This window comes from Musca domestica, unplaced genomic scaffold, assembly GCF_030504385.1.
Source record: "Musca domestica strain aabys unplaced genomic scaffold, Musca_domestica.polishedcontigs.V.1.1 1, whole genome shotgun sequence".
In the NCBI taxonomy this organism is placed as follows: Eukaryota; Metazoa; Arthropoda; class Insecta; order Diptera; family Muscidae; genus Musca; species Musca domestica.
The window spans coordinates 12,313,690-12,335,445 of NW_026712114.1; the positions used below are offsets into that span (position 1 = coordinate 12,313,690).

The window sequence follows — 21,756 nt, forward strand, 5'->3', positions numbered from 1 at the left end:
AAATCTCTTATATGTCGAGAACGGCTGAACTGATTTTGACAGTTCTCATTAATTCAGAATGGCCTCTTGGCAGGAAAGAAAAAACATCTAAAAAAATCGCATAAAATATCTCTCTAAAGATGAAAATATTGATTTTGTAAAATTTTCTCATATTTTTTCAATTTTGTCATATTTTTGGTATATTTTCATTTTGAATTAAACATTTGGTAATATTTCTACAGCTAACAAAACTAAGTAGTTAGGATATCATATACAGATCGGATTTATGGCCCGATCCTTACGAAATTTTGCATGGAGATAAGATGAGGGTCAGAATAAAAGCCTATTCTTTTTGGAGATGATCGCCATATATTTAGGGGTTGAAATAGACAAAAAATATTGTTTCCAGATCTAGGAAGACCATTTACGTGCAACATCTTCCAATAAATTGGAAATGAGCAAATTAGTTTAAGTTGCTATTATTCGAAAATTAGAGAACGGAACCTGATGTTTTTTTTTTTATTATTTGTCACAATATCTTGTGGAATTCTTTCGAGTATCTCGCCTACATAAACTGTATCGTTTATTACAGTGTTGTAGGGTATTCAACGGTCGGCCCCGCTCGACTGTAGCCTTTGCTTACTTGTTTTTTAAAAAGTTTTTTATACCCTACAACACTATGTGTTGGGGGTATTATAAGTTTGATTGGGCCAAAAATTATGTAACACCACGAAATATTGGTTTCCCACATAGGAAAGTATATATGGATCTTCCTAGCTCGCCGAGCTGAGTCGATCTAGCTATGTATGTCCGTCCGTGCGTCTGTCCGTCTGTCCATGTTAATTTGTAATCACTCTACAGGTCGCAATTATGGTCCGATCTTCACGAAATTTAAAATGGAGGTGGGGCTAGGGTCAGAATAGAACTCTATTTCTTTTAGAGATGATCGTATAATATTTAGGGGTCGAAATGGACCAAAAACTGAAAAAATTCCTGATTTTGCAGTTGCTCTACAGGTCGCAATTATAGACCAATGAAACTTTGCATGGGGCTAGAGCTTAGGGCTGGGCAGTAGCCTTCCAATTTTGATGGTCATCGGGTAATATTTAGTGGGTGAAATAGGCCACAACATTTGTGTTAAATAAAAGTCAAATTTTCCATTAAACCGCGAATATTTTTAATCCCGGCGAAATCACAAACAGACGAACAGGTCAATTCTGACCGTTACGTAGATGCCGATAGTAAATATATCGGTTATATATAGCGAAATATATGCAATGTGTATGTACAAAGGAAGGGGATGTTAGTTAGAATGCTTATATCTCAAGAATGGCTGGACTGATTTTGACAAATTTTGTCAATTCAGAAAGCCCTCCTCTCATAAAAGTATAAAATCTAAAAAAATCCCAAAAAAATATGCCAATAATGATGTTTTTTTATTTTTTCATATTTTTTATCGCATGCGATTTTCTCAATTTGACTTATTATATTTTGCAATATTTTTTCACCTCACAACACAGGTTGGGGATATTGCAAATATCGTCCGATCCTCACGAAAATTTTAACAAGGGTAGGGTTGGGCTCAGAAGGGCTAGGCCTATTGTTTTCAAAGATGTCCGCAACATATTAGGGGGTTGAAATGGACCAACAACTAGAAATTTTCCTGATTTTGCAGCCGTTATAAAGGTCACAAATAGAAACCAAAGGACGCGAAATCTCGCATAAAATTAGAGTTTGGGACAGCGGGTACAATGTACCACTAATTTTGTGTGAAAAAATACCAGCTTTACTTACAGGCGATATCTGAAATACACAAAAGGCGAACTTCTGGCTTTTTCATGCTTATTTCGTTGACGAATATAGCCAAATATCGTAGACAAGCAAATCATATAGATGAGTCTAAAGTTTGAGATACAGAGGGGCCTCTTGCTTTTGGAGATAATTGCAAAATATTTAGGGGTTTAAATTAACCAAAAACAGAAATGTTTTTCAGATCACACAATTGAAGCCAATAGATACGCCTGTGAAGAGAGTTAAAGACAGGGAAGAATTCTAGCATTTTGGATGACCATTGGATTATATTTAGCTGTAAAATGGACTAAAAATTTTTTAATGCTATAATCGTGATTTATTGAAGATTTTTATTCAAGGCTATGATCATGGATTTTTTTAACATAATTTTTTTTCAACGCTATAATCGTTAATTTAAATAAATAGATTTTGCTTGAAGGACTTTTTTATAAAAAAAAAATCCTCAGTGAGACTTTTTTCTCTTTCTCAGACCACTAAGGGACCTTTTTCTTTAGAAAAAATTCTTTATATTTTTTCTATAGAAAATAAAAAAACTCTCTTCGATATAGAAAGAACTTCCTGAACACACTGAGGAAACTATTTTTCTATAGAAGAAACTTCCTTAGCACAATGAGGAAACTTTTTTCTGCAGAAGAAAATTTTATAGGAAAAAATTCCTAAGACAACTGACAAGACTTTTTCATATAGAACAAATTTCTCCGACAACGGATGAGACTCTTTCTATAAAAAAAAATTCTCAGACAGAAAAGGAGAAATTTTCTATAGAAAAAACGGAGGAGACTTTTTAATAGAAAACCAGTAATGAAAGGTCAAAAGACGGACGGGCCGACTATATGATACCCTACACCACGTACACAATAAGCCCGATATCGGATATATGAGGATTTTTATATCCTACAGCGCATAGTGGCAAGGGTATTATGTCTTGGTGTATTTATTTGTAAAATTGTGAAGAAAGCGAGATAATCCCATAGTTACTTTTGAGGATCTCTCAATAAAATCACTTTCTGAGTCGATTTATGCATGTCAGTCCGTCTGTCCATGTATTCTTGTGAACAAAAAGCAGGTCGCCGAAGTTTGGTACATCTGACCGAATACAGTTTAGAAGCAAGTACATTAAATTTGGTGAAAATCGGTTCAGATATGGCTATAGCACCCATATATATGTTTGATCTGATTTGTTGTTAATGTCCCTCAAATTCGTAATATGCATTCGACAACAATAATTTTTGGTACCAGTTATTTTATAGAGCTCGAAAATACCTCTGCCAAATTTTATAAACGTCGGCTCAGATTTGGATACAGCTCCCATATATATCCTTAATCCTATTTCAGGTTTATTGTATAAGCAATGGCGATATATTTATACCCTACACCACAAGGTGGTCAGGGTATTATGTCTTTCAGGCAAAAGGAAACGAGATAGACCTATAGTTCTTTTTGATGATCTGCATAGAATCACATTCTGAGTCGATTTATGCATGTCCGTCCGTCCGTCTGTCCATGTATTTTTGTAAACAAAGTACAGGTCGCATTTATCGCCCGATCCAGATGAAATTTTGCACAGATCATTTGTTTGGTCCAAGGACGAACCCTATTGAAATTGGAGATAATCGGTCAAAATTTAGATATAGCTGCCATATATATCTTCGTCCGATTTGCTTTTTATTGTGCACCAAACGTGTAATATCAGCCTGAATTGTATGGAATATGCACCCAAATTAGGCCTGGAAATAAGTATGCCAAATTTGATCGAAATCGGTTCAGATAAAGCTATATCTCCCATATATATTGTTCATTCGATTTGTTATATTTCTTACCCACAACCGTAATATGCACTCCGTAACAACAATATTCAGGGAAATATATCAAGTACAGCTCAGAAATATCTTTGCTAAATTTTATCGAGAGCGGTTCAGATTTGGATATAGCTCCCATATATATCTTTTTCCGATTTCAACACAGGTCGCAATTATGGTCCGATCTTCACGAAATTTAGAATGGAGGTGGGGCTAGGGTCAGAATAGAACTCTATTTCTTTTAGAGATGATCGTATAATATTTAGGGGTCGAAATGGACCAAAAACTGAAAAAATTCCTGATTTTGCAGTTGCTCTACAGGTCGCAATTATAGACCAATGAAAGTTTGCATGGGGCTAGAGCTTAGGGCTGGGCAGAAGCCTTCCAATTTTGATGGTCATCGGGTAATATTTAGTGGGTGAAATAGGCCACAACATTTGTGTTAAATAAAAGTCAAATTTTCCATTAAACCGCGAATATTTTTAATCCCGGCGAAATCACAAACAGACGAACAGGTCAATTCTGACCGTTACGTAGATGCCGATAGTAAATATATCGGTTATATATAGCGAAATATATGCAATGTGTATGTACAAAGGAAGGGGATGTTAGTTAGAATGCTTATATCTCAAGAATGGCTGGACTGATTTTGACAAATTTTGTCAATTCAGAAAGCCCTCCTCTCAGAAAAGTATAAAATCTAAAAAAATCCCAAAAAAATATGCCAATAATGATGTTTTTTTATTTTTTCATATTTTTTATCGCATGCGATTTTCTCAATTTGACTTATTATATTTTGCAATATTTTTTCACCTCACAACACAGGTTGGGGATATTGCAAATATCGTCCGATCCTCACGAAAATTTTAACAAGGGTAGGGTTGGGCTCAGAAGGGCTAGGCCTATTGTTTTCAAAGATGTCCGCAACATATTAGGGGGTTGAAATGGACCAACAACTAGAAATTTTCCTGATTTTGCAGCCGTTATAAAGGTCACAAATAGAAACCAAAGGACGCGAAATCTCGCATAAAATTAGAGTTTGGGACAGCGGGTACAATGTACCACTAATTTTGTGTGAAAAAATACCAGCTTTACTTACAGGCGATATCTGAAATACACAAAAGGCGAACTTCTGGCTTTTTCATGCTTATTTCGTTGACGAATATAGCCAAATATCGTAGACAAGCAAATCATATAGATGAGTCTAAAGTTTGAGATACAGAGGGGCCTCTTGCTTTTGGAGATAATTGCAAAATATTTAGGGGTTTAAATTAACCAAAAACAGAAATGTTTTTCAGATCACACAATTGAAGCCAATAGATACGCCTGTGAAGAGAGTTAAAGACAGGGAAGAATTCTAGCATTTTGGATGACCATTGGATTATATTTAGCTGTAAAATGGACTAAAAATTTTTTAATGCTATAATCGTGATTTATTGAAGATTTTTTTTCAAGGCTATGATCATGGATTTTTTTAACATAATTTTTTTAACATAATTTTTTCAACGCTATAATCGTTAATTTAAATAAATAGATTTTGCTTGAAGGACTTTTTTATAAAAAAAAATCCTCAGTGAGACTTTTTTCTCTTTCTCAGACCACTAAGGGACCTTTTTCTTTAGAAAAAATTCTTTATATTTTTTCTATAGAAAATAAAAAAACTCTCTTCGATATAGAAAGAACTTCCTGAACATACTGAGGAAACTATTTTTCTATAGAAGAAACTTCCTTAGCACAATGAGGAAACTTTTTTCTGCAGAAGAAAATTTTATAGGAAAAAATTCCTAAGACAACTGACAAGACTTTTTCATATAGAACAAATTTCTCCGACAACGGATGAGACTCTTTCTATAAAAAAAAATTCTCAGACAGAAAAGGAGAAATTTTCTATAGAAAAAACGGAGGAGACTTTTTAATAGAAAACCAGTAATGAAAGGTCAAAAGACGGACGGGCCGACTATATGATACCCTACACCACGTACACAATAAGCCCGATATCGGATATATGAGGATTTTTATATCCTACAGCGCATAGTGGCAAGGGTATTATGTCTTGGTGTATTTATTTGTAAAATTGTGAAGAAAGCGAGATAATCCCATAGTTACTTTTGAGGATCTCTCAATAAAATCACTTTCTGAGTCGATTTATGCATGTCAGTCCGTCTGTCCATGTATTCTTGTGAACAAAAAGCAGGTCGCCGAAGTTTGGTACATCTGACCGAATACAGTTTAGAAGCAAGTACATTAAATTTGGTGAAAATCGGTTCAGATATGGCTATAGCACCCATATATATGTTTGATCTGATTTGTTGTTAATGTCCCTCAAATTCGTAATATGCATTCGACAACAATAATTTTTGGTACCAGTTATTTTATAGAGCTCGAAAATACCTCTGCCAAATTTTATAAACGTCGGCTCAGATTTGGATACAGCTCCCATATATATCCTTAATCCTATTTCAGGTTTATTGTATAAGCAATGGCGATATATTTATACCCTACACCACAAGGTGGTCAGGGTATTATGTCTTTCAGGCAAAAGGAAACGAGATAGACCTATAGTTCTTTTTGATGATCTGCATAGAATCACATTCTGAGTCGATTTATGCATGTCCGTCCGTCCGTCTGTCCATGTATTTTTGTAAACAAAGTACAGGTCGCATTTATCGCCCGATCCAGATGAAATTTTGCACAGATCATTTGTTTGGTCCAAGGACGAACCCTATTGAAATTGGAGATAATCGGTCAAAATTTAGATATAGCTGCCATATATATCTTCGTCCGATTTGCTTTTTACTGTGCACCAAACGTGTAATATCAGCCTGAATTGTATGGAATATGCACCCAAATTAGGCCTGGAAATAAGTATGCCAAATTTGATCGAAATCGGTTCAGATAAAGCTATATCTCCCATATATATTGTTCATTCGATTTGTTATATTTCTTACCCACAACCGTAATATGCACTCCGTAACAACAATATTCAGGGAAATATATCAAGTACAGCTCAGAAATATCTTTGCTAAATTTTATCGAGAGCGGTTCAGATTTGGATATAGCTCCCATATATATCTTTTTCCGATTTCAAATTAATTGTGCACTAAATGGGCAATACAAGTCCGAATTTAAAAGATACAAATGCTTCGGCATATTTAGTCCTTTGAACTTTAAATTATAATTATAATCTTAGCGTGTATGATTGAATTCTCCCAAAAAAAAAACTTTCAATTGTTATGCGCAGCTCTAATAAATTAGCAAAGTGGTGTAGGGTATCATAAAGTCTGCCCCGTCCAACTTTAAGACTTTCTTTACTGGTAATTTAATATAATCCTTCTCATGCACTCTATAACAATGTTATTTGGTATAAAAGATTAAAATGTCTCCGTCAGATTTAGTGAAAATCGATTCAGAATTGGATATGCCCCCCAAATATTAGTTCCCTCTGAAACCAAACTATAACACCTCTAAAGCCAAATGTGGATACCACCTATCCACATTCTACTTCGAATAAATTCTTTTTTTACGGGAGCTCTACTAAATGTGCATAGTTTGTTGATATTTAATCCTTGAAAAAATATTCTTAAAAAAATCCAAGTTTGTTGATATTTTGGTCCTTGAAAAAAACATTTATTAAAAAATCCAAGTTTGTTGATATTTTAGTCCTTGAAAAAATATTCTTTAAAAAATCGACGTTTGTTGTTATTTTGGTCCTTGAAAAATATTCTTTAAAAAATCCACGTTTGTTGATATTTTGGTACTTGAAAATATATTCTTTAAAAAATACACATTTATTTGGTCCTTCCTTGAAAATAATTCCTCGTTGAGTTAGTCCTTTGAAAAAAAAAAAACATTTTTTTAAAAAATTCACGTCGATTTGATCCTAGAAAACTTATTCTAAAAAAATCACATTCATTTGGAGCTTGAAAATGTCCTTTAAAAATCCAAGTTTATTTGGTCCTTGAAAAAAAATCCTTAAAAACTTCAAATCCCGGGTTATTTGGTCCTTGAAGAAATATCCTTTAAAAATCTACATATCTTTCGTTCTTAAGAAACTATTCCTGAAAATATTCTAGAAAATATATTCTAGAAAATGTAGGGTATGATATAGTCGGCCCCGCCCGACTTATGACTTTTCCTTACTGGTTTTTTTTAGTTCTTTTTCACAAACACGCATTCACAGTTAAGCATTTTATGATGAGTAAAATCAACACTCAAAAGTCAGTTAAAGGCAGTTAAACGCCAACTGCAAAAGGTCTAACAGCCACTTTGAAATCAAATAACTATTTCATGGTGCAATTCAACCTTTTTCATATATTCTAACACTCTTCACTTAAACCTTTTAAGTAACCAATACCGCAGCAAACTATTCGCCTATAAACCGTACTAAAATATTTTCCATAAATTCCTACCTTCCCCACCACCACACACTGCTGTAAGATGAATATCAAACTCCCACATTTCCTAGATATTTCCTTTGGTCCTCAAAAGACAAACATAGATAAACCACACCAAACATATGCATATTATCCGAATCCCATCTCCCAAACCAAACCAAGAAAAAATACCGCAAGCCAATAAAAATATACAATATTTATTTTTCGGATATTTTATGCGAAGACATCCACTTCCGTATTGCCATTTCATTTTCTGGTTATCCCATATAAAATAGGTCAATGTATGCCTTGACAAAAAAAAACCCACCCCGACACGCTGTCTGCCTCCTTTTCATGCCGGTACTTCCTAATGGACAATTTGAATGCGTATCCATGTAAAAGACATATTTTTATTCTGTGGTATGTCAATAAAAAAGAAATCACAACTCAAATTTCACCACATCATCATCAGTAGCAGCAGCAGTCGTATTTCTTCCCTAGGGGGGGGGGGGGGGGGGGCTATGACAAAGAAATACATTGGCATTGATATGATTAGATGTGTGTATGTGTATGATGATTTGATTTTTTGTGCCTTGGGGAGTTTCATCAAAAAATCGAATTAAGAAGCAAATACATCACCAAATTGAAGTAAGAATTTAAATAACTGAGAAATTGAGACTTAGAATTTTGTGAAGTTTGCCGGAAGAAAAAAATTTTTTTTTTGTGAAGGGCATAAGTTCACCGGCATAAGTTACAATTGCACAAAGTATTAGCCACAGAAATATACGGAATACAATTTGGAACGATTCTCAAAAAAAAAAAAAAAAAAATAATAATAATAATAATAATAATAATAATAATAATAATAATAATAATAATAATAATAAAATCCGTTAAAAATTCTGTTAAAATCTAAGAAATACCGAATGTAGCTGTTATATTAGGGTCAATACCCCGACATTGACCTGCATATGTAACTTTTGTCATAAGACATTACAATATTCAAATGCGAAACTTAGAAAAAAAAAAAAACAAGTTAAAAAGTATCAGTCGGTATTGCCGACAGAGATATACCCTCAGCCTGTGTTCGATTTTTTAAATATAATTTGACTAGTGTTACAGTTATTCAAACGTTTGACCCTCTATGGAGCACTTCTTTCACTATATATGAGATATGTAATAATTTTTAGAATTTTAATAATTTAGATAGAGTCTACCGAAATATTCCACTTTTATACTTAATCTGATACAAATAAAACATATTGAACGAAATATTGGGCAAAATTACAGGAAAGCATATTTATGTCCAATTTTATGCGAAATCATAAATACCGATAAATTTTATATTCATATCAGGCTTCTTATTGAGAGAAATATTTGAGAATAGCAAATAGTAAAGTATTGCTAAATTGTTTCGAAAGTTATAACAGATATAATTATTGAAAATTTTGACCCCAGGAGGGGTTGGCAGATATATATCAACTTCACAACAGATCCTGTGTTAGCAAAAATATTTGTGTGTGTGAAATTTGAAGAGAGTTGGATATTTATTTCGCTTTATTTGAGAGTTTTGTTTTTCAAAATCTAGAACCCTATGTATGGGGGAGAAGAAATGGTTCAATCTATACCACCTTTATAACAGATCTTGTGTTGATAGAAATATTGAGATGTGCCAAGTCTAAATGGAATCTGATGTTAATTTACCAGAAGGAGTGGTCCGATACATCCCATGTTAATAACAGATCTTAGGTTTATAAAAATATTGAAATGTGTGAAATTTTGAAGATGTTCGAATCCTTACATCACATTATTTAAGAGTTATAATTATTTAAAATGTTGACCCTTTGTGGGGGAGGTACTTGATGGAGTGGACCGATACTGTAGATTTTCGCACCCGACCTAGCGCTGACGCAAATATTAGGATTTGCAAAGTTAGAGCAAAATCGGCTAATCGTTTCTCTTTTTGTGCAAAAAATATTTTTTGAAGGAGTGGACCGATACATTCCGTTTTTGCACCAGACCTTGCACAAATAAAATTATTGGGATGTATGGAATTTGAAGACTATCGAAGTATTACATCACATTTTATAAGAGCTTCATTTATTCAAAATTTTGACCCTTTGTGGGGGAGGTCCCTGATGGAGTGGACCGATATTGTCCATTTTCGCACATGACCTAGAATTGATGAAAATATGAGGATTCGCAAAGTTCGAGCAAAATCGGGTTATTTTCTTTGGAAATTTTGGCATTTTGTGTGGGAGGTACCAGAAGGAGTGGGCCGATATTGCTCATCTCCGAACTCGATCTAAGTTTGACAAAAATATTACGATGTACCAAATTTGAATCAAATCGGATACTCCCTTCGAGAGTTATCGTGCGCACCAGCCAGACAGACAGACGGACGGACATCGCTAGATCGACTCCAAATGTTCTGAAACGGATTTGGTCCAAACAGACCTAGGGTCTAAAACCATTATTTCGACTAGGCACATTTTGACCGTATCAAATGATATATACCCTCTGTAGCCACATGGCTGAGGGTATAATGATCGTGTTTGCTTGCCAAAGAGGTCAGCTGATAATGTGCACCTTCGGTTGGCCACCAGAACTCAAGCGCCGTCCATGGTGATCGTGTGGGCAGCCATAACAGTCGATGGTCACTCTCAGCTCCTATTAATCGACCGTGGCATCTGAATAAATGTCGAACATTATCGCCAAAATATTCTGGAGGATGTATTAAAACCTTGGGCAAACACCAACGCAAACATTTTGGCCGCAGACCTCAAACATTCCAACAGGACTCAGCACCATCGCACTCAGAACGCGCCACCTAAGAATGGTTATAAAATGAGGTTCCTCGCTTCATTTCCAGCGCACAATGGCAACTAAAATCTCCGGATACCAATCTGTTGCACTATTGTGTCTGGCTTATTTTGTAAAGCAAGGTTTGCACTAAAAATACCAAAGTGTCGATCACCTCAAGGAAGCGCTTCGCCGGGCCAAATGGGCCAAAACACCGAAGAGCAACATTCGGGCAGCGTGTGACGCTTTCATTGGCAGTTTGTAGGCCATAATTCGTGCCAAAGGTGACCAATTCGAGCAAATCTAAACTTATTCTAAAATTTGATGATGCTTTCATTTAATAATTTTTATACCCTCCACCTTGGAAAGGAGGGTATATTAACTTTGTCATTCCGTTTGTAACATCCTTAAGTATTCGTCGTGGACCCCATAAAGTATATATGTTCATAATCAGCATCAGCTTTCTGTCCGTCTGTCTGTCTGTTAAAATCACGATAAAGCCCACATTATTTGACGTAGAGCGCCAAAATTTAGCAGATCAATATGCATTGTGTCTAGGATGGTTGGTTTTGAAAATGAGATATATCGGTCCACGTTTTGGTATAGTCCCCATATAACGGTACCTCCCGATATTTGGTATTTTGATTATTTTTGCCACATTTTTTCATGGATTTGTCTAAAAATTGGTAGTTGTAGATCATAATGGGTTCTAGCTCCGTTGGCGAAACATTGCATGTGTAGGTCCATGATTTGGTATAGCCCCTATATAACGGTACCTCCCGATATTCGGCATTTTGATGGTTTTTGCCACATTTCTTCTAATGTTTCTATTACCCTAAGGTGGAGGGTATTAAAAGTTTGACCCGGCCGAACTTAATGTTTTTTACTTGTTTTTTAACAAAATGTAAAAATTATGGCTTTTGACTTTGTTGCAGTTTTTTTTTATCTCACCTTGTATAAACTTTGTAGGGTCTATTATGAATATGTCGAGGAGTTACAAACTTAATGACAAAGATAATATGCCCTCCATGGAATGGTAATACGCCCAGATCTAAAGAAGGATTCCTATTTCGAAATAAATTTTAATGTCGGACCAAGTTTGGTGGTCTGAAAGACAATCTAAGATTTTTCAGAAAAACACAAAAAACAAAAACACTGAAACAATTTTCCACGACGTTTAACTTTCGAAGCAGATAGTGTGTATAGCAAAATCTCTTTCGGTTTCCGCGAAAGTATTCTCTACTTAGTCTGGGTTGTTATTTTTATATTGCTCCGATTATTATTTTGCCTAAATAATAATTTCAAGCGCTTTCAAAACTTTTAAGTGCGGCATTTTAACAGTTTCATAACGAGGGGCAATAAATCCTTGCAATGAAAACTTAATTTAGCTTTAGGGCATTTCTTTGCTTAATGAAAGCCTTAGATACTCAATGATGGGGGAGGGGTGAGCATATTTTTGTTTTGTGTTATCCTTCGCTGTTATTTCATGCCACATTTACAAAAGGATATATTTTTGTTGCTTTGCAATTACAGATGGCTTATAACCAACCAGACTAGGGAACGACAACGCCCTCCCCCTTTTACTCAAGAAATGCTCATTATTTGCTCTCATTCACATAATCTTGTCGTTGTTGTTGTTGCTGTTATTCTAAAAAGTACTGAACTTTTGCAATTATTTTTCTTTTTGGTTTTGTTTTTATCGGCTTTTTTTTTTTGTTTTGTTTTGGCCTTGGGGTAGTGCTACTTTTCCCACTGTTTTTTGTTCCTCCCAGCAAAGCGAAATCATCCTATTATGAAAGCCAAAGGGACGACCGAACATGGCTGTAGGCTTCTTGTTTGCTATTTACTTTCCGTCGTTGCCATTTTCAAAAAAAAAAAAAAAGTAAGAGTTGGATTGTATTTTCCATTTCGTTTTCTATTTTTATTTAGTTGGAAAGGTTAAAGGAAATTGGAGAAAACATTTTGTTTTTTATTTTTTATCCAAATGTTTTGCAAGCCAAAGTAAAACCACAGAAATTTAATGTTGTTTATTTAATGGAGTTATTTTTAATGAGCGGCTAAAATATTCGGTAAACAGCATTAATATTGGTTTTTGTTTTAGTTTTGAGAAATGTCTGGCTTTTATTTAGGTACGTTTTGGAAATTTTTATGTGTTTTTATATGATAAAAAGGAACATAATTAATGAAATAATTTTTAAATACCTCTTTGCAAAAGAATTTCGTATAAGGAAGGAAATTTGCCAATAACAAGTTTTTTCAGGGTAATAAAAAAGGTACTACCTCTGCTGATCACAGTAACAATCTTTTCAAAACTTATGGGAAAACCGCAGCAGATTGCACTTTCCGACAAAACTGATCTTGTTTACCAATTACAGAAAAAAATCATCAGATTATGAAAGTAGAGCTAAAATGGAATACACACCCAATATTTTTGAAATTTTCGAAAAAAGAGTCTTTGGAATCCGTTTATTTTAGATACATAATACAGGGTGTTATTTTAAGCCCGATAGAACTTGAAATTGTAAAAAAAAAAAAAACAAAAAAATTGAATTTTAATCAATTTTTTTTGTTCGAAAGATCAATACGTGACATTAATATTTGAAAATGATTTCGGGCATATGGGCACCGCGGCTGTTCTTGACGAAGTGCATTCTGGACGTCCAATTTTTGGGCACTTTATCGAGCACTGCTGGCCGTATGTCACGAATAACACGAACAATGCTGGCCTCTAAGGCGTCAATTGTTGCTGGTTTATCAGCATATACCAGTGACTTCACGTAGCCCCACAGGAAATAATCGAGAGGTGTCAAATCGCACGACCTTGGAGGTCAATTGACAGGTGCACTTCTCGAAATCAACTTATCGCCAAATTTTGATTTCAATAAGTCGATGGTTGCGTTTGCCGTATGGCACGTAGCTCCATCCTGTTGAAACCACATCTCCTCCGGATCAGTGTCATCCATATTTCTAAACAAAAAATCATTGGTCATGGTGCGGTAACGATCTCCATTGAGCGTAACGCGAGCTTTCCTTTATAATCGGCAATATTGCAGACAAAAAAGGATTGGAGGCTCATTTTGGTCGACCCTCATGTTTGGTTGTAACCCTCATGGGAATGGATAAGTCTTTAGGGTCCTTTCTTGAAAATAAGGTTAAAACTGCCTTTTTAATGGTATCTCAGTAAGTAAAAAATATCCTACAAAATTATTTGTCATAAAATACTACCATTCTTCCAAAAGACATCAAATCATATACACAGGGTGAGATAAAACAAGTAAAAAGCTGTAAGTTCGGCCGGGCCGAATTTTTAATACCAAAATACCAAAAAAAAAAAAATAAATAAATAAATAAAATCCGTTAAAAATTCTGTTAAAATCATAAAAATACCGAATGCCGACGTGGACCTGCATAGGCAACTTTTGTCATTAGTTATTACAATATTTAATTGCGAAACTTGAAGAAAAATCTGTTTATAATGTAGCTAAAATCATCAAAATACCGAATATCGGGGGGTACCGTTATATGGGAGCTATACGAAGACGTGAGCCTGCACAGATAATTTTCTGTCTTAGGCTGTAGTATCCATTACGAACTTCAAATGCCAAATTTGAAACAATTCCGGTGAATAATGTCGCTAAAATCATCAAAATACCGAATATAGGGAGGTACCGTTATATGGGGGCTATAATTTTAGCCTACTATATCAATTTTGATAGCGTGATTACATGGCGGACATGGCTAAATCGTCTTAGAATTTTACGCTGATCAAGAATATATATACTTTTTTGGGTCTGACATGAGTATTTCGAGGAGTTACAAACGGAATGACAAAATTAATATACCCTCCATTGTATGGTGGAGGGTATAAAAACTGCAACGAAGTCAAATGCCATAATTTTTAAAATTTTATTGAATGAAAGTAAAAAATGTCGGAAATAGCATCAAATTTTAGAATAAGTTTAGATTTTTTTCGAATTTGTCACCTTTGGCACGAATTATGGCCTTCAAACGGCAAATAAAACCGTCAGCGCGTGCCCGAATGTGGCTCTGCGGTGATCACCACTTTGGTATTTTTTTAGTGCCAACCTTGCTTTAGAAAATACTCCTGACACAATAGTCCAATGGATTGGTATCCGGAGATTTTGGTGGCCATTGTGCGCTGGAAATGAAGCGAGGAACTTCATTTTGTAACCATTCTTGAGCGGCGCGTGCTGAGTCCTTTTGGAATGTCCAAGGACTGCGGCCAAAATGTTTGCGTGCGCCCAAGGCTTTAATACACCCTTCAGAATATTTTCGCGATAATATTCGGTATTTATTCTAATGCCACACCAGCATGAGTTCTGGTGGCCATGGTGCACATTTTCAGCTGACCTCTTTGGCAAGTAAACCAGGTCATTTTGTTTCTTTACAAACTGCACAACGAATATTTTCTCATCGGAGGAAACCAAATTCGGCAGTTTGCCACTTCGGCTCTTTTGAGTATATTTTCTTTCTATTGCGGTGTAAGTTCTTGTACTTTTTGGAATTTCAATGTCTTTACCTCGAGCAAATTTTTCAATATTTGCCGAATGTAATATTGCGATATGTTCAGCTCACTAGCCATTTTCGGCCACTTCGACGCGGGTTTATATTGTCTACGCTTGTAGACAATATAAAGGGCTGTCACTGGAATAATGTTACCAGCTGTCGGACGTGTGACTTAGAAATGACAGCAGTCTGAAGTTGGTTGCAGTTTTTTCTTCTCATCCTGTATACTGCACTCCATCAGTGCCTCTCATTCCAAATATTAGAATTCTACCTCATTCCGTTTGTCGATACAAAGTATTCAAATTTAAGACCATTTTGGTACTTTTCGTACCCAATTTTTCTAATAAATTCATGGTAATGTTTGGGTTGTGGAAAAAGTTAAGTAGATAAGAAAGTACTCGTTTTTAGATCAAATTCTAAAAGATTTCGGGTTTCGGGTATAGTTTTGACCATATACTTTGCCGCTTATTGTGTTGTTTTTATTTATTTATTTATTTATTTTTTTTTTTTTTTTTGAAAAAAGCTTTGTTCTTTATGGGGTTAAAGGTTTGAGCCAAAATCATCCTAGTATTGTTAGTCGACACTAATTACTTTGAATGTAAGTATTTTAAGAAATCTTAATATGGAAATTTTTGAAAATTGTTCGCCTCTACTAGTGTTACTTCGCGCCGTAAACTTAAACAACGATGCGCATTTATTCTATTTTTGGCCTTGTGAGTTATTTTTGTAAATATGGATAAAATTTAAATTATTTAGCACAACCTTGCTATCAGAAATCCACAATACTTCGTTGTTTTAACAAAAACCTAAAATAAGAAACAACCAACATTGCCATAGGCTATTTAATATCCGGTTAAACTAAATGAAATGAAAACTTTTGATGAGTATTGAGTTTATTTTCCCAATTTTTTTAATGCTACTCGTTTACATTTCTTAACATAAATTGCCCGTAAAACATTTGCCGTTTGTCTCTCAACTTTTATCTGCTGAAAAGTTATTGAAAAACAAATTCTCGGCAGAGGAAATAACTTTTGTTGTGAAAACTAAAATATAAACTATTTTTATGGGCCCCAAGGAAAGAAGAAGTTGCTACAGTTTATAAAAATAGTTTCCTTTTTTTAATAAATGAAATGAAAATATAAGATTACCTTAAAATACAAAGAACTAAAAAAGCCATTGCTTGAATCTTTCACAATTAATGGTATTTGACATTTTCCTTTATTTGTTTAAAATATTTTTTTTTTTTTGAATGTCAATGAATAAACCTTTATACCCATTCATCATTTGAATAAACATAGGAAACCTCGTGTCGTTTTTTGTCCAAGATGCCATATACTTGTTGACTATTAGGCCTTTAGCCTTTCGATGACAATGATGAATGGATGGCCATTCCATATATAGGCCATATAATATGTCATTACGAGTTATTTTTATCCTTATTGACATTTTAGGGAAAAAATGTTGACACATGTGGCGCAAAAGGATTACTCACACGAGAAGTGGAAAACGAAAATCATTTTCCGGATATAAAAAATAAAATGTATGTGGTTCGGTGTGTGTGTGATTCGGTGTATGAAGTGGATAATTGTCTTGATACCTTCTCCACAAAGGAATACTGTCTTAAAAGAAGGTGTGAGAGAAAAAGGAATGTGAGAATTAACGAAAATAAGTGTAAGCTTTACATATGTTAACATTTTTAGTAAATTTGGTAGTGGAAATTAAAGAAACTATTCGATTTAATGAAACTTCTCACATCTTATAATCGTAACCTGCATCATGATTTTCTTAAAATTTCGAGTAGCCTAACAAGTCTTTAAAAAGTATTGGAACTTCATACATAAATCTTAAACTAAAACAAGTAAAAAACGTTAAGCTCGGCGGGCCGAACTTTTAATACGCTTCAGCATTGGATAAAAAAGTATCTGAATTCAAGCGTGTTTCGCTTTCAACTTCATATACCAGTAAGACCGTTTGGATAATGCAATTAAACTTATATGGGGGCCATACCCCTTTATATGGGGCCATACCAAAACGGGAACCTCTATGGACTATGGATTTTATATTTCAAGGATTGTCATCTATCAAATCTTCTAAAATACCAAATATGAAACAATTATGTGCGTAAATGTGACCAGGATTATCAAAATACCAAATATCGGTGGGTATCGTTATATGTGCGCTATAGGAAAACATGGAACTAAATATTCAAGGTTCTGCCACCGGGCTAGAACCCATTATGAACTACAAATACCAATTTTAAAAAAAAATCGCGGAAAAATGTGGCAAAAATCATCACATTAACGAATATCGGCAGGTACTGTTATATGGAGGCTATCCCAAAACCTAGACCTATACATACAATGTTTCGCCACACAAGTTAGAACCCATTATGAACTACAAATACCAATTTCTAAATAAATCCGTTAAAAATGTGAACGAAATCATTAAAACACCGAATATCGGGAGGTACCGTTATTTGGGAGCTATACGAAAACGTGGATCTATGCATACAATGTTTCGCCATACGAGCTAGAATCCATTAGGACCCACAAATACCAGTGTTTAGACAAATCTGTGAAAAAATGTGGCAAAAATCGTCAAATTACCGAATATCGGGAGGTACCGTTATGTGGGGGCTATACCGAAACGTGGACCTACACATACAATTTATCGCCACCGGAGCTAGAACACATTTTGACCAACATATACAAAATTTTAGACAAATCTGTGAAAAAAATTTGGCAAAAATCATGAAAATACCGAATATTTGGGGGTACGGTTATATGGGGGCTATACTAAAACGTGGACCTAAACACACAATGTTTCGCCACCAGAGCTAAAACCCACCATACCCTACAAATACCGATTTTTAGATAAATCCGTGAAAAAATATTTCTAAAATCATCAATAAACCGAATATCCGGAGGTACCGTTTCATGGGGCTATACAAATACGTGGACTTATACATGCAAGATTTCGTACCGGAGCTAGAACTCATTATGACCAACAAATACCAATTTTTAGACAAATTCGGGGAAAAAATTTGGTAAAAATCATGAAAATTGCGAATATATGGAGGTACCATTTTGTGGGGGCTATACAAAAACGTGGACCTATACATACAATTTTTCGTCACCGGAGAAAGAACCCATTATGACCAACAAATGCCAATTTTGAGACAAATCCGTGATAAAATTTGGTAAAAATCATGAAAATACCGAATATCGGGAGGTACTGCTATGTGGGGGCCTATACCAAAACGTGGGCCGATGTACGAGTAACTCATTTTCAATACCAACCATCCTAGACACAAATTGTTCTGCTAAATTTTGACGCTCCACATCAAATAATGTGGGCTGTATCGTGATTTCAACAGACAGGCGGACAGACCCTCCTTTCCAAAATTTCCCTGCTGTTATATATTATATTTTTTTAAAATTTACTTAACATCTTTCTGACGGAATATCATAGATTCTTTCGTCGTCCTACACCATAAGTGGTAATGCCTTCAACCGATTTCGAGTTAATTGTGCACCAAATGACCAGTATCAGTCCAAATGACCTGAATTTTGGGACATCAACCGAAAGAAGCAAGTACATCAAATTTTGATCTGATAAAACTATAGCTTCCATGTACATGTTTCATCCGATTTGGGGTTTTATGTCTCTCACATGCGTTATATGCAATCCACAACATTGATATTTGGCACCAGATATCAGATACAGCTTAGAAATACATCTGCCAAATTTTATAAAGAACGGTTCAGATTTGGATATACCTTTATTCGATTTTAGGTTTATTGTGCACCAAATGGCTAATATCCGCCCAATATAGAGTGAATTGTGGCACATCCGATCGAATTAAGTCTAGAAGCAAGTACTTCTAATTTGGTGAAAATCGGTTCAGATATAGCTATAGCTCCCATCTATATGTTTTATCCGATTTGATGCTAAAATCCCTTACATGCGTAATATACATTCCACAACAATGATATTTGATACCGGACATCAGATACAACTCGAAAATAATTCTACCAAATTTTATCGAGATCGGTTCTGGTTTTTATAAACCATCGATAAACCTCTTCATTCGATTTTGCGGCTATCGTCCACCATATATGTAATATCAGCCCAAATTGGTTAGATTTTTTTTCATATTCAACCAAATTTTTCCATTTTTTTCATACAGGGTGAGATGAAAAAACTGCAACCAACTTCAGACTGCTGTCACTTCTAAGCCACTCGTCCGACAGCTATTAAAATTATTTCAGTGACAGCTCATTATATTGTTTAAAAGCGTATGAAAGCATTGTGATGAGAATTCTCCAGAAAGAAAGGAAGTGGACGGAAGGAAACAACAACATCAGCAGAAATGGTTCGAAAAATAAAGAAGCTACTTGATCGAAATGAGCACGGGGCAAAGCCATTGAAATTCCAAAAAGTGCAAGAACTTACACCGCCACAGAAAGAATATAGACTCAAAATAGCTAAAGAGCTGCTTCGCTTGGCCGAAAGTGGTGAACTGCCGAATTTGATTTTCTCCGATGAGAAAACATTCGTTGTCCACCAATTTGTAAACAAACAAAATGCAAGTAAACAACTTGCAAATGTGCAGCTTCGGTCGGCCACCAGAACTCAAGCGCCGGCCATGGTGATGGTGTGGGCCACCATGACAGACGATTGTAGCTCTCCGTTCGTATTAATCGAATGGGGCATCAGAATAAATACAGAATATCACCCCCGAAAATATTCTGGACGGTGTATTAAAGCCTTGGACACGCAAACATTTTGGTCGCAGAATAAGGTTACTCGCTTCATTTTGAGGGTACAATGGCCACCCAAATCTCCGGATACCAATCCGTTGGACTATTGTGTCTGGAATATTTTGGAAAGCAAGGTCGGCACTAAAAATTACCAAAGTGTCGATCTCCTCAAGCAAGCGCTTATAAAAATATTAAAAGTAAAGTAAATCAAGTAGCGATATAAAATCCAAATCTGATACGTTTTAATATTTTTCAGACATATGTCAGATACGCACCTCTTCTATGAAGGGTCAACTGTTTGAATAATCAAAACGCAAGTCCATATATATATTTAAATAACCAAACATTGGTTGAGCGTATGCAGCTGTCGGCAATACCGACAGATTTCATTTAACTTGTTTTTTATGAATAAGTTGTCAAACACGATGAATTTGTTAAAAATATTTTCAAGAGTATAGAATTGCTTTCAAAAATGTCCAAGCCATCGAGGATTTGTTTGCCTTCACTGTCTTTTGTTCTCTGTAAATAGCACAAACTATGCCTTGCATGTTGGTAAGCCAAGTGATACTTCCTCATTTGTTTTGTGTTGGTCTAAAAGATTTGTTAATGGGTTTAAGAATTAAAACCTTAAACTTCCCAGGATGTAAATAATTATTTGTCTTAAGCCTTTTTTGTCAAAAAAAAAAAAAAAAAAAAAAAAAAAAAAAAAAAAAAAAAAAAACAAGGACCTTTCCCAAAGAATATCAAGTTCGCAAGAGAGCATCCTAAACATTCATTTTATATATGACGACGCTGAATTTTTCCCTTTACCACCACTTACTGCATTTGAAATATTAACAGTTTATATGTTTATGATATTATTGCTCTATGCTTATTCGAAGTTATCTTCTTACTTTTTTCTGTTTTTCCAGTTTTTGTTGTTATTACATATGTTAAGAATTGTAAAGTACCAATGTTGATACTTCGAATTCAACAAAATAAAAAATGAAAAAAAATCATAAACTAGATAATGTACCCTAAAGTCATAACACTCTTTAAGTTATGCTTATGGTTTTTTTTTACATTTTAATGCCAAAAGCAACAAAGAGCATCCCAAGCGAGATAAAATACAATGTAAAAACTTTAGCTGAACTTTATAAATTTGTTGAAAATATGTTTATGATGGTAAAATATATTACATTTTTTTTTTATATTTGTAACAAGATAAAACCCATATAATATTTACTCGTAATGCCATGAAGAAAACTCTACGGAAGTGGATATGTCCTTAGGGTGGTTGGTTTAAGTTTAATATGTTTTACAATTAAATTATGATGTTTCTCCAAGAAAACTAAACTTACCGGTACGTTTGAAGTTTTTTCTTTTTTTTTTTTTTTTTTTTGAATCTGTAAAGAGAAAAAAATATGGTGAATAAAGAAACATAATAACTCAGTAAAGAAATGACTTTGGATATTACAAGTAAAGCTGTCGATAATAATGTATGCGTGTGTGTGTGCATTGAGAAGGAACCGAAATAGAGCCATAGTTACTTTTGAAATAGAGCCATAGTTACTTTCTGTCAATGTATTTTAGTGAACAAAATGCAGGTAGCATTTATTATCCGATTGAGATGAAATTTTCCAAACAATATTTGTTTGGTCCAAGAACGAACCCAATTGAAATTAGTGATAATCGGTTAAAATTTAGCTTCCATATATCTTC

At 34.6% G+C, this 21,756-nt stretch overlaps 1 protein-coding gene across 2 annotated transcripts in view; it reads right to left on the reverse strand.

The window, feature by feature from the left end:
* Positions 1 to 21,440, reverse strand: part of LOC131801103 (tachykinin-like peptides receptor 99D) — a 209,650-nt gene extending 188,210 nt beyond the window's left edge. For both annotated transcript variants that reach the window (XM_059119194.1, XM_059119183.1), the window contains exon 1: positions 21,396 to 21,440. The gene's annotated coding sequence lies outside the window, so the exon portion shown is untranslated. The remainder of the gene's footprint in view (positions 1 to 21,395) is intronic.
* Between the last annotated feature and the right edge of the window lie 316 nt (positions 21,441 to 21,756).